At 52.9% G+C, this 14,449-nt stretch overlaps 1 protein-coding gene across 4 annotated transcripts in view; it reads left to right on the forward strand.

Moving 5' to 3' along the window:
- Positions 1 to 14,449, forward strand: part of SPATA13 (spermatogenesis associated 13) — a 225,457-nt gene that overhangs the window by 83,151 nt on the left and 127,857 nt on the right. For 3 of the 4 annotated variants that reach the window (XM_064493261.1, XM_064493263.1, XM_064493262.1), the window contains exons 2-3: positions 4,586 to 4,698; positions 5,264 to 5,410. The gene's annotated coding sequence lies outside the window, so the exon portion shown is untranslated. Of the gene's footprint in view, positions 1 to 4,585; positions 4,699 to 5,263; positions 5,431 to 14,449 lie in introns of those variants that run through there. The other variant, XM_064493264.1, reaches the window with a different exon arrangement.

The raw sequence follows: 14,449 nt of genomic DNA on the forward strand, positions 1-14,449 counted from the left end.
CCCCCGCCAGCCCGCTTTGCCAATAGCCCCTCTGACAGGGTCCTCCACACCCTGAGTGCCCATGTGCAGCCTGTCCTGTGGCATCAGACACCCCCTATGGAAGGTCTCAGGGCTGTCCCCTCCCAGCCACACCTGTGACTCACCTGTGCAGGCGCTGACCAGCCTCACCAGGCGCAACTGGCTCAGGCTCACGGCGGCGGGGGCTCCTGGAGGACGCCCAGACGTGGCACCCCGGGGGCCCTGGGGTACACACACGTGCAAGACAGAAGGTCGGGGAGGTTAATCTCCGGGGGACGGACAGTGGAAGGAAGGCATGAATGAATCAGTGTGGTACCCACTGGCCAAGTGCATGGAGCCCCGCGGGGAGAATGGCCCCTGTCCAGGGTGCTCTGGGGACGAGGGGAGGAGAGGAAGAGGCTCTGGGAGGAGGAGAACCTTCTAGTGAATCTTGAGAAAAGTGGGCAGTTTCCAGGGCAGGCGGTGAGAGGAGGGCAAGGACTGAAGGCAGAGGCGGCAGTGCCGTCAAAATCGGGGGCAAGAAAGAGCCTGCTGGTTCCTCCAGGGCCAGAGGAGGACTGTGAAGAGGGCTGAGGGGGCCCGGGGGTCCCAGGTGCCTGTTCTCACTCCTCACCCACAGTCTAGTCCTGCTGTCACCTCTCAGCCCCCCATGCCTTGTTCTCTCCCCACGTTAATCCTCTTGTACAGATGGAAACCTGCCTGGTCGTGAGGGGCCCCAGCGGCTGTAGTCGGAGCTTGGCTTTGTCACAATGAGCTGCTAATGCTGGGCGCCCAGAGCCCTCGGGTCTCTGCTCTCCATGCGATTCCCAGTGCATGACCAGGGACTCCCAGTGTAGGATGGGGGACTCCCAGTGCGGGACGGGGGGACTCCCAGTGCGGGACGGGGGACTCCCAGTGCGGGATGGGGGGACTCCCAGTGCAGGATGGAGGACTTCCAGTGCGGGACGGGGGGACTCCCAGTGTGGGACGGGGGGACTCCAGTGCGGGACGGGGGACTCCCAGTGCGGGATGCTGGGGTCGGGGGAGGAGGTACAGCCTGATTTCGAAGCCCCTTGGGGGCTCAGTGGCAGAACTTGACCTTGGTGGTTTTGTTTCTTGGTTGTCATTAAGGAGTGATCACATATTTAAAGTCAGAGTAGACCAGCACCCATGTGTAGGTTCCTTCCTATTGATACAGTATATATACATTTTTTTTAATTTTAATTTTTAACCCATTATATGAGAACTAAGGTTTCCGGGCGGGTTGCCTGGACTCTCCAGCAGAGCAGTCTCTGCCCAACCCCCCGCTTCCAGCTCAGCCTGGTCCCCATGGACACCAGGCTGATGACCAGGGGAGAGGGGGGTGTCTTAAAGGGTCTTACTTTAAGGAACTCTTTGGACACAGTAATGGGACTAATTTCTCCATAAAAGACACATTCTATAAGAAGAACATAAATATTCAGTGCCTTGGCCTTGGACCCCGCCACTGTGCCTGGGAGGTGGGGTGGGCACCCAGAGTCCGCCCGGGAGTCCCCCCCCCCCGGGGTTCCTTGTCTCACTCACAGCCCTACCAGCTGTTTATTTATAAGATGTGTCTCCTGTTTTCCACGGAAATTGTTCCATTGAGCTTCCTGTAGGGATATTTTGGGACTAAGAACCTTGGCTTTTGATTTTTTTTTCCCCCTTCTACTTGGCGTGACATCTCTGATTCCTGATTCTTTTGAATTTTCTGTCTCCATTCTGGCTCTTTAGGCTAAAAAATAGCGAGTCTCCTTTAGTGTCTCGTCTTTATGAGACCTCTCTGCACCTGCAGCATCAAGGGTCTTCACCTCCATGACATTTCTATTTTAGATATAAAACATCAAGTGTTTGAGGGGCAAGACTGTTCTGTTTGCTTGACTTGTGTTATCATGAAATGCAGAAAAGGTCTTGTGTGAGTTAAGTTCGCGTGGACCATCAGACACATTTTCCTCCAAGCCTGTTTCGACCTGTTTTTCTTCTGGGCTAGGGTGTGGGTTGTAACTTTTTTTTTTTTTCCTTTTCGTAAGGCAGTGCCATGATCGATAGAAGATGAAGGACAGAGTTTGGAAAAATCACTGGATTTAGATGCAAATACCTAGCGAACCCTGAGCCACCAAAACTCTCTCTCAACACTCAGAGTTGATGGGCGATTTGATTGGAGCTCCCGTGTGTTACTGTTTGGCTAGAAATGATCTGTGGAGGGTGTAAGTGCCAACACCACCCCTTGGAGCTGTGAGACTGGGCAGTTCTCACCCTGGACCTCAGCTTTCTTGCCCAGAAATGAGGAGGGTCAGCGGGCTCGCTGCCTGAGCCCCTTCTGGACCCGTCTTGCTGTGGGGTGGGGAGTGCAGGTCGGTACCTCTCTCCCCAGCCACTAGATGTCCCAGGATCCCACACCTGCGGGGCTGATGTCCCCAGAGGCTGGGGACCGCCTCCTGTTGTCACGGCCTCTGCCAGCTTTGTCCTCCCGGTTGCTCGTGAGCCCCGCAGATGTGCTTTGGTGTCATGTTTGTCGTATTTAGGGGCTGGTGACCCAGCCACCCAGACTCAGGCAAGAATTGTAAGAGATACCAAAACAGTCCCTTCATTTTCTTGATGGCTGTTTGAAACACGTTCAGGAACGGATTCTTGTGTGCCACGATGCAGGAATTTACAGGGATTCTCCAAACATGAACAAGCTGACAAAGGGAGTGAGATCATGGGTTGTGCATACACTCATGATGTGGACGGCTTTAGAAATGAAATGGGAGGCCCGGGCCTCCCTCTGTGCCTGGGGTCTGCCAGGGGCTTCTGCATAGCCTTGCCTGTGCTGGGTCCCTCTGAGTAATGGGTGCCCTGTGCTCGGGGCAGCCGTGGGGGAGGATGTAAAACCCCACAGAGAGTCATCACTTCAAGGACGTGACACATCCCTCCTAGGCTCCTTCCTGGGTGGGACAGGCTGGTTCCCCCCACACCCTACTTCAGCCCCAGGGCGGGAGGCCCTGGTTCATTGAGCCAGGAGAGGAGGGAAGATCATACGGAGGGATTTAGAGAGACCTACCACATGCATATTCAATAATCTTGGACAGATACATGTCAAGTTTAGCAAAATTAGCTCTATCCCAGTGAGTCTTAAAGTAGGAGGATCCCGGGGAATAACCAGCAAGCTACATTTGGAGGGTTTTTCAGAATGAGATTAATATTTAAATCAGTAGACAGAACAAAGCAGATTGCAGTTCCTGATATGGGTGGGCCTCGACCAATCAGTTGAAGGCTGACTAGAACAAAAAGGCCGTGCTTCCCTGGAGTAAGAGGGGGAGTTCTTCCCGCCTGGCAGCCATCGAATTGAGACATCAGCTTGTTTTCTGCCTTTGGACTCAAACTGAAACATCAGCTCTTCCTGAGTCTCAACCTTGCCAGCCTTCAAACTGGAATTACAACCCGGCCTCCCCGCAGTCTGAGGCCTTCGGACTTGGACTGGAATGAAACCACCATCCCTCCTGAGCCTGCAGTGTGCCAGCTCGCCCTGCGGCTCTGGGGACTTGCTGGCCTCCGTGAATGCATGAGCTGCTTTCTTCATATGTCCTCTTTACATCTGTGTGTGTGTGTGTGTGTGTGTGTGTACATACACATATATGTATACATGTATTCTGTTGATTCTGTTTCTCTGGAAAGCCACAACACCACACTTATAGTCCAAGGAAGGGCTTGAGCACAATTAGGAAAACTAGAGGTGCTCAGAAAACGAATGCCTGAGCTCTGCCGTAAACTGCTTGAACACGGCGGTACCCTTCCTACAGAAGGGAATTCTGCGTCTTAGGAGACTCCTGGGAGTCCAGAACTCATTCTAGACCCATCGGAATGGAGGGCGGCAAGACCGAAGGGCAGGAAGCCACACGTTGTCAGGAGCGATGCAGAAGCTGGCTGGAGCTCAGCCTGCTCGGTGAGCTCCAGTGGATACAACCAAAGTGGAAGAAGAGTAAGGCCGCCAGCACTCCTGGGCGGGGCGGGGCTGCCAGCCTTCACCTGCGTTGCCGTGTTCAGTCCTTGCAGGGCTGATTACCCCAGGCTTACAGATGAGGAGGCTGAGGCCCAGAGAGGAAGTACCTTGCTCTCTGTGCTCAGTCACCTCTCAGGTGGAACCAGGGAAACAGGCCCCTTGGTCTGACTCCAGGATCCGGAGTTTATTCCTGTGATCTCTGCACCGTGCGTCCCAGCAGACCCGCCCTGCACCGTGCAGGGTCAGATTTAACTCCCACTGGTTCAATTTTCTGTTGTCCCACACGTAACAGCATGAGCAAGGAGGCTCTTGGCATTGTCACCCACTTTGCTATCTTTCTGGAAGACCCTTAGCTCTGTTTTTATGTTGGCAAAAGTTTCAACATCACAAACCTTTGAAGAATTTTTGAGCGAGGGAAGTTTTCTCTGTGTGCACCATGTGACAGCTGTCCCGGGCGCGCGAGTAGCTGGAGGACCTAGCGAACTGAGGACTTGCAGCTGGTTACAGCGTGTTATTGCTGTTAGATATGTAACATGCGCCTGCTATGTTAATAGTTCAATTCATATGCCCTTTTCTCATTTTTTATAGAAAACAAAAGAAGTGCACAGATCCAGTCAAGGGTATTAAGTAAGAGTGAACCGGAGAACTATACAATTGAACACACAAATACGTGAGGAAGAAAAGTTCTTCTTTGTCACAGGGTAAGCGTTTTCTTAGAATCGCAAAGAAGTGGTTTGTAACTCACCCTAGAAAAATAAAACATCTAGAGTTACTGATGCAAATTTATTTTTAAAAAGCCCCCACATCATTGCTAAAACCCCTGTCTCTTTTTAAGTACCCATTTTCAGAATTCTGAATTGAGACAGTCTTTAGAATCTTCATGCTGGATCAACTCAACCGATCCCTTGAAAGATGATGGATGAGGTAGTGTTAGGGAACTCGGGCCTGGCTGCTTGAACCTGGCACTATAGCCAGGGTTCAGATGCCCTGGTCTGGCTGAGTCGAGACACTCCCGTCCACTGCGTCTGAATGCGCTACCTCTGGGCCTGGTCCTTCCTCAGAGCATCCCGGTGCCATTGCTCTATGTGCTGTTCCTGGGCTGGGAATGCGTCCCTCTGACCTCTGATAGCTGGTTCCTTCTTGCCAGAGGCACATCAGTCTCAGTGTCTTTCCTCCCGAAGCCCTTTCCTGAGCACGCACTTACGCGTCACCCTGCCTGTATTAAGTCCCTGCAGAGCCGTCTTCACTCTCTCTCTGCCTTTCCAGGATTCCTTTGCCTTTCATTCGCCACCAGTCTCCTGCTGAAACGTCAGCTCCGGGAAAGCAGACGCCTGTGCTGGTTTCCTACTGTTTACACCGGTGCCGGAACCCCGCCTAGCGCGTTGCAGGTACACAGGCAGGAAACAGAGAACCGTGAGTGGACGCACACATGGGTAAGCCTGGCAACTCAGAGTCCTGCAGCAATATCATTGAAGGGAAGATATGTTAATAAAGGGGGAAAAAACGTGTTATTAAAGGGGAAATCTTTCCACTGGGCCAATTTAAAACTGAGTTTAAATTGGCTCAATGGAAAGATTTAACCTCAATTTTAAATTGGCCCAGTGGAAAGATTCCCCCTTTATTAATACATGTTTGTCCTTTCAGTTTTAAATTGAGCTCACATAAACTCAGGCGTTAAGAACAACTGCTAACACGTCCTCCTGCCCCTCGCGACCGCCTGCTCCCCGACCCCTGCACGCCGCGTCTGCTGCTTGGGCTGGCTGTGACGCTGCCTTGGTTCCGCGTTATAGACTCGGGAAAGTTGTGACAAAGTTGCCATCAAGCCTTGTAAAAGTTAAGTATTTAGTTCAAAGAAACTTGAAGATGGTCTGTGATTTCGGCTGTAGCTAAAATGAGTGGAAGCTTCTCACCTGGCCGCCTAGCTCAGGAGGGCAGGAGGCCCCCGGCAGGAGGCGCTGTGCCCGGCTGCCGGCCCCGCTCTCCCGGTGGCGCTTCTGGGTGGGGAGGGCGGCGAGGTCCTCACACTCATCGCCCACCTTCCCTTCTCCCTTCATGGACTTTCTCTCCCTGTAGACGAGGAAAGAATTTCTGTAGAAAAATTAGGACCCCAAACAGGCTAGAATAGAAAAACCCCTACAGCTAGGAAATACTGTGCTGGAGACACTCCGTTTGCTAGAAGGCCCTCCGTTCCCGCCAGGCTCTCTGAGCCTGAGCTGCCCCGACGAAGCTGGCCTTCTTCTTTTTCTGTCTCACACACACGTTTTCCGTCTGTGAAACAGAGACAGTGTTTACCTTGGAATTCATTACAATAAGAAGCACCACCCATGCGCGTTTGTAGACTGGAAGGTTCTGAGAGCCTCGTGCGAAAGAACAGAAGCGAGGCGTTCCCCGTGCTTCAGCCAGCTCCGAGCTGCCACCCGCGCGGGGCTCACTGACGCCGCGGTGAGGTGCGGAGTCGGCGTCCCAGCGGGCCGGGGGTTAGCACTTCTGCTTGGAAATCAGGGCTCCGAACCCCGATGTCCAGTCAAAATCCATGTTGCCTCGTGCCCGGAGGGAAACCGTCTAGCCTGCGTCCTTAAGGGGCTGGCAGAGAGCACAGCTCCCCATTTGCCTGCTTCCCTGGGAGTCACCTAACTGCTTTTCCTCGTCGGAGTGGAGGGGACTGTGACGCCCATGCTGACTGTAAACTGTGGGCAGAGCTGCCCTGGGAGGACAGTGACCGGTCTCCGTGCTGGGCGGTGGGTGGAGGAGGACGCAGAGCCCGGCCTGCAGGGGGGCGAGGGCGGGGGGCGCGGGGGGCCCAGAGGAGAGCCACGTGAACAGGTCTCGTGCTGTTCTGTGTCTTTATTCTTGTTTCGATATGATTTGTGCGAAAAGTCAAACAAAGATCTTTGTTAATGGAAAAGAGAAACAGCCCAACAGAACCTGGGACGTTCAAACCTCAGGCCACTTGGGATCTTGTGGCTCCGGTTACCCGCAGTTTCAGGCGATGCAGTACTGAGTGTAAAATGCAAGAACTAAGGGCACCGGGAACTTGGTGGGATGGTGGCGGGGATGGCGGCGGGGACAGCGGAAGGGTTCTGCTCACGAGAAGACAGAAAATCTGGGTGTCACGCTTAATCCAAAGGAAGTTGCGTACCCCCTAGAAAGGAAGGCACACGCCCAGGAGAAGGCAGGCTGAGAACAGAGCTCAAGTGCAGTCCTCCTGACATGCCAACAAGACCTGGCTCGTGCTTCTGGACGGGCCGGCCTGCAGGGCAATGTGGCCGGTGACCCCCACTAACCTCGCGATGTCTGTAAGAACGACTAGCTTTCATCTAGAAGATGGCCATCTCCCTTCCCTTTAATTCCCACGTTGTTGAGGGGACCCTGGGTTCCTTGTCAAGCCACAGGTTCCACTATTACTGTTTTTTGCTAAAATTCCATCCCTTGTGGATAAAGAGAAAATGACATAATGTCGAGGAAGAGCACAAGGTCATTACAGTCGAACTTAATAACAGCAAATGGATTTTTCCACTGGGTAGGCACTGCCCTGCTATGAATGGGTTCCGTTCCCAAAGTCCTTTGGAAGTTGAAACGCATTTCCCCACAGGAAACAGAAATAGGAATTAGAATCCCAGTTCCAGTCCACAAGAGCTGGTTTAATTTACAGCAGAGCTGAACCAGAGTTCCCGGGGCCGTATTTTCTGAACCCAAAATTGAGATCCTTGATTTGACGAGTCAACATGTTCTTACAGAAAAGAAAGAATGGAATATGGGAGCTGGATTTGCACTGGGGGACCTGGGATGCGTTGCACTGCAGAATTGTTACTGTTGCTCCAGGAAAATGCAGGGCCCAGATCCACTGGGGGGCGGGGGTCACAATCACCTCCCTCGGGCTGCTGGTTGACCACCCCTCAGCCCCACTCACCCTGGGCTTGAAGCCTCAGGGCGGACCCCCTCCACTGCTGTGGCGTCTGGTCCGGGGCTCCCCCTCTCGGATCCCTGAGCTGATCCCACATCCCTCCCTCCCACTGCCCAGTCCCACCGCAGGCTCCATCCCAGGACCTCTGAGGCCTGGCCAGTATCCCCGACCATCCTGCTCGTCCCCTGCTAACTCTGCACCCGGGGCCCAGCCACTGATAGCTTCATGGAGTTTCCTGGTATGTTACTTGGTCCCCAGGACTTAGACTCTGTCTGGGCCCCGTGGCTGGAACGGAAACCAGCTGCTTGCCCACCTGAACCCCTGCTTGATCCACTCTCCCCAACAGCTGTCCCCACAAGCAAGCTCGTCTGCAAACACCAGAGACCCCCCGCTCAGAGGCTCGGTGCCACCCAGCACCTCGACCCAGCAGGGTCCGAGAGGACAGACTTCAGAGCTGGACACACCCATTCTGAGCTCTTACTCGGCCACTTATTAGCTGTGGGACCTCAAACAAATTGATCGAATTTGCTCAGCCCCCGTTTTCTCATGCTCAAGACGGGGAGGACGGCACTAGCTGCAATGTTTTCCGTGTTCACTCCGCGCCCAGTGCCGCTGTAAGGACGTCATGTGTTGGCTCATTTACCCCTCACAGGGGCAGCCTGAAGTCAGTGCCATTATTATTGTATTTCACCGACGAGGAGAGAGAGACCAGTGCTTCAGTAATTTGCTTAAAGAAACACTTCTAGTAAGTGGTGGCACAGAGATTCTAACCCCGCGTGACTCCAGGTCTGCACGCTCGGCCTCTAGAAATGACCTGTGTGATGCCCCCAGCCAGTGGCCAGTGAGGACTCCGGGATGCAGGAGGGCTGACTGAGTTCTCACCCCACAGCTCCCTCGCCAGAGGCGGGACTCAGTGGTGCTGAGCTCAGTGTGATTTGAAAAAAAAGTATTAGTAACGTGCTGGGTTTGTCTTGTTAAAATAGCGTGTCTAGCTGTGATGAGGGGCGGTCACGCTGGGGAACTCACCTTGAGATGAGTGAGCAGACTTTGCAGAGTTTACCCAGCAAAGTAGGGTGCTTGCAGAGCCATGGAAATGTTTATGCTCAACTTCAGCTAAAATAAAAATGAGATCATTGCATTATCCCACCTAAATACAGCCACACCAAACCCCCAAACTTCTTAGTACGGTAGCCTTTAAAAATTCTGAATCATTATGTTGAAAACCTGAGATTTATTCAATATTGTACGTCAACTATACCTCAATAAAAAATTTTTTTTAACTTCTTGGTAGTCTCAGTATGGAAAGGCTGTCTTCTCTGGAGACCTCTTCAATTTATAAGAATGGCGTGTTCATACAATTTGTTCTCAGGGCTTCAGGGAGTAAATCTAAATGTCTAATGATTGCAATTCCCCAAGGCGTCTACAGTGGGCTAGGAATTACAGCCTCCACTCGAGGGTGAACGCTCATTTGTTTAATAAGAAATTTTATGGCTGCCAAGGTGAATGAGGCACTTTCTCCAGCCTCAGGGTGCTTGCAACCCAAAGAGAGAAAGGCACCAGTGAGTAATCCGAGGACTGGGGAAGCTGCACCAGCCTGCCAGGAGCTCCGAGGGAACCAGGGCAGAGACAGATGCCCAGCAACAGACGCGGGTGACGTCAGCCCTGGCCTCTGACGGAGGGTGCCTGGCCCAGGTGCCAGCCTCAGCTGTGTCTCCCCAGGCAGAGGGGGACCCAGACCGCCAGTCACCAACACGCCACGGGGTTGAGGCAGAGTGAGCAGCGCAGGTGTGGACCCGCCCTAGAGGTGACAGCAGTGACCCCCTGTGCTTGCAGGTGGTCAGACCTGTGTCCGGTTTCCCTGAACTTCAGAGCCCGTCCTCCCTCATCATCTGCTCAGAGAGTAATATTACACGTGTCAGGGGAGCTCATTTTGCAGCATTAATCAGAGTGGATTAAAACTTCACTCTCTTCTGATCTGTCCTGCAAGGAGGTCAAGTCAAAAAGGAGTCCCTTTTCAGACCGAAAGTCTGCCCTTCCTGGTTTGAAAAGCTGGGTTCAGCCAAATGATGATTAGACTGGCTCCGCTTGTGGCTTTAGAATTAAAGTTCGAACTGCTCCTTTCCTGGCCGCCCCTCCCTCCTCACTGGGCAAACAGTCCTGTCCTGAGCTCAGGTGCTTGTCTGTCATTTTCCGTGAAGCAGGGCAGGGGACCGATGAAGTGTTCGCGGATTTCTGCAGCGCAGGGATTCGTTTGTGCCATTCGCAAGAGCCTGCCGTGCTGTGCTCGGCACCTGCGTTGTCTGCTCCAAAAGCTGAAGGTTTTTCTTGACTTCAGTCTAAGGAGCATTTTCCTCCTGCTCCTTGGAAAAGAGACACACGGACACACACACACACGGAACTGTTTCTGGAATTGTGATGAGCTCCCAGACCTGTTCCTAATAATCTTCCGTAACTTAGCAACATACTGGATGAGAAAAGAAAGGAGAGGAACAATTTAAATTCACTGTAAGAAGTGGGTGGAAACGGGAACAGAGCATCCCGGCGCCCTGGGGACAGTAAGGGAGGCATTTACTAGGTGGGGAGGGAGCACACTGCATGCAGGTCTGCTGCGTCTGAGCAGCCAGGGGCGGGGGGGGGGGGGGAGCCGGCCCACAAGTGATGGGGAAGGCGCTTGCTAGGGCACTTAAGGTTGGTGGAATGCCCGGGGAGGGAATCTGAATCCTTCACTGTTTGCTTCTGAGCGTGAGCAGCCATCGGATCCAAGTGCCCCGAGCACCTTCTGTGTCCTGACTCAGCCCCCAGCCCTCTGAGCACTGCAGGGTCTTCCTTTCCAAGTGTCAGGGAAACTCGGCTGTCTTGTTTTCCTTAGGGGAAGAGATATCGTCCACTCCCGGCTGCCCAGTGCCCACCTGTGGGGTCTGCAGTGGTGACCAGGTCACTGGCGAGGAGTTACTCCAAGTAGGGCTGACGGCAGCACTTCGGGTGATTACTTCATTTATCTCCTGCAGCCTTTCAAATTTCAGTGGCCTTAAATAATCCTGCTGTATTAAAACAACACACAGGAAGTGGACCTCCCTCTCAACTAAGTTCTGCATCAGCAGCTCTCCGACCTGCTGGTGACATTTTCATTCTGCAACAACAAGCATATTTGCCACCTTACTTCCCAGAGTCCCTACCCATCTCTCTGACCAAGAATCTTCATTCTAGGACCTAACCGGATTTGACAGAGTTGCTTTGATAGATCCAACTAATTGGATAGAATCAAAAGGTTCAATTTGTCCCCATGTGAAGGGCATCCAAAACCTTTTCAGCTACCTGTTACTTTACTTAACAGTCACAGAAAAGTTTTCAGGCGTTTAAAAGGCTGCAGCGCAGTTTGAGTTTGGGGAACAGGCTTTATGCTATGTCTACGGTACAAACCCAACAGCGGTGACAGTGGCCAAGTGACTGTCACTGGCCCTGGGGCCGCCCCCTCCATGCTCAGCCTTAAGCAGGAGGGACTGGACCCGAGGATGGACCCCTCTCCTGTGTCCTGGGTCCCCTCCAAGCACAGACCAAGCGGGACCCCAGGTGGGCAGCTGGCTCTAGGAAATGCGTGTCCTTCTGCAGAGGAAGCCGTGCGAATCACTTCTGGTGAGCGGAATATACATTGGAATTAGCTGCTAAAATCCAAATTAAAGCTGACCCAGGTGGGTCAATGACTGTTCTGCCCTCAGCAGCATCTCGGCCCCAGAAAGCTTTGCTAATAACACCTGATACTCCGGAAGAATCCTGGCCACCCCCCCACCCCCCCCCCGCCAGGAGCTCTTGCTTTGATGTGAACTTTCACCACGACTTTGGTGGCCTTTCTGAGAGGCAGTAAATGTGGACCCAGAGAACTGGGCTCCTCCAGGTGCTGGAAATGTCCCCATTGTGATCTGGGGCCAGCACCGTGCTACAGAGATGTGTTCTTTTTTGTTTGCTTTTGTGTTATCTGTACCCTCATTGAAACATTTTTATTATAAGGCAGACATCTTACCGTTTCATTGTAAACACTGTATTATATGTTCTAGGGGATAAGGATCTAAAAGAAAATACGTAACCACAGGGCTGTTTTATTCTGAGCAAAATTAACAAAGAAAAATAAGTTTATTCTACTGGGTGTCATTTATACTTTAATTTATAAGGAGGTGGGGAGGAACAGACAGGGTCTGAGTGGGGAGGGGAGGGGAGGGGCAGAAAAGGCCTGGTGGGGGGTGCTCTGCTGCGTGCCCTTGGCCCCGGAACCTCGCTCCCCTGCCTGTAAGTGGGACACTGGTCCCCGCTGCTTAGGGTCGTGGGGGAGGCTGAGTGAGACAGTGCAGTGAAGCACTCGGCCCAGCACCGGCCGTGCATCGAGGGCCCAGTAAATGGTACTGTTATTATTATTATTACTAGTATTGTTGTTGTTATTAACTATAATTTATCCTTTATGGTTTTGGGAAAAACCTTAAAAGTAACGATGACCAGCCTTCTCAATTCATAGTCTCTCTGTGCCATACGTATAAAAACAAAAGCCTTTCGCGGATGCATCTGCTGGTGTGGAGAGAAGAAAGCAGGTCATTGTCGGGGCCTGGCTGCCCGGCACCACACACAGGTCTATTGACCTCGCGCAGCTGCACGGCCGGAGCTGGGTGCGGGCGGGGGTACGCATTGCCAGGCACTGGCCCCAGCGCCCGGCGCTCTGCTGCCTGCCCCTCTGGCAGCTGAGTCAGTTGAGGGAGGGCCTGGCCTGTTGCTCGTCCCTGGGCTCGGATGATGTACTGAACCACACAGATACGTAGGAAAGCCTCCTCACGAAGGGACCTGAACGGACCAAGAGGGCAGACCCCAGGGCCAGGCACAGCTCAGGTCCTGGCGAGTCCCGGCTCGTCCAGCTGGTTGCTTGGCGTCTCTGTGCCTGTTTTCACATCTTTAAATAAAGAACAACAATGGTGCCTACCTCACAGATTATTGTAAGAATGAAAAGAGTTCACGATGCACCAAGTCCTTGGCCCCGTGGACCATGTTTGCCGCGATGATTTCCTGTTCACCCGGCGCCGAGGGTGACGCAGAGACGCGAACGTTGTGCTGTTGATGGTTTACAGAGGAAACTAATCACATGAAACCGTTAGAGAGCAGCAGATTACAAGTCTGAGAATGCCCATCACGTGCACACAGGTTGAGAAGACTCCAGTAAGGCGGGGGCATGGTGGCCTTGTTTTGTTGAATAGCACAAAGATCAGATCAAACGGGACCTTTTCCAGGAAAGAGTGTTTGGCGTTTGACAAGAAAGATCAGTTGATTTCACTTCCTGTTCATTTAAAGGGATCCTGGTTCCATCAGCCTATATGATGAAGGGTTTCACCCACCCCGTTTTCAAATAGGTGTTGATTTGAAAACAAATCCGCAGTCCCTTTCCTTTAAGTACCCAGATGAAGGAAAAGTGTTTCATACATACATACGTATGCCAGCATCATTGTCTCCCGGACAGGTGTCAGGTGTGGAGACGGTCGTTTCCCGGGGTGTGTTCGCTCGCGGTGACCATGACAGGCGGGTGTGGGATGAGGTGGAGTGTTAGACAACGGCCAGGCCCTGGCTCAGCAGCACACAGCACTGCTCTGTATGCAGAAAGTGTTCACAAACCCAGATTCTAATATGGCAGTTTACACACTGACTATATCTCAGTACACATAATAAACAGTACACCCATTTACTAGGTCATCCCTGTCGTAAACACTCGGCGGGCTCGCTCTGGCCGAGTCCCACTTCTCAGCCTGGCTCCGGCCCACCGTGCGGCCTCATTCCTGTCGCGCCCTCTCTGCCACCCGCTCACGACCAGACACTGAGCCTTACCGGGTGGTACTTTGTGCTCCGCTTTTCTAGAATGGTTTCTGTCCATTTCTCCTCCTCGTGAACACGTAGCCATCGTTTGAGAAGCTTCTTAACTGCCATCTTCCTGCTCCGACTTGCCAGTCTTCTCAACGCCCCGCCACGTTACCCCGCCTGCTGCGTGGTGCCAGTGGGGCAGTGACCATGTTTTCACATGTCGCCTTCTGCTCAGCAGCAGGAGGTGTCCTGGGGTCTCCAGCACGAAGCACAGTGCGAGGAAACGCAATATTATGGAAGCTCATGAACTGTATGTTGAGTAGAGAGAAAAGAGGGTGGCAGATGAAGTGAGCTCACGTCCGCCTGCAGAGAGTGCGAACTAGGGCAGAAATGGAAAGAACACGAAAGGTCTCTGTCATCGGCTGAATGGCGTCCACATTTCAGGGCAGTGGGAGCGGCGTGGATGACTGAAATTCAAAAGCAGTCTTGGCCCCCAGTTCTTTAATTAGAGTCTCTAACTAGGGAATAAAAATTCATCCCTTTGCTGAAGTCCTAACCCCCAGTACGTCAGAACCTGACTGTCTCTGGAGACGGCCTTTGAAGAAACATTTAGGATAAACTGAGGCCACCAGGATGCGCCCTGTCCCGGAACAGCGGGCACTCTTGAGAGCGGAGGTCAGGACAGGCACACACGAGGCGGGCAGACCAGGGGAGGACGTGGG

The sequence above is a fragment of the Camelus dromedarius genome, chromosome 13, assembly GCF_036321535.1.
Source record: "Camelus dromedarius isolate mCamDro1 chromosome 13, mCamDro1.pat, whole genome shotgun sequence".
NCBI classification, from domain to species: domain Eukaryota; kingdom Metazoa; phylum Chordata; class Mammalia; order Artiodactyla; family Camelidae; genus Camelus; species Camelus dromedarius.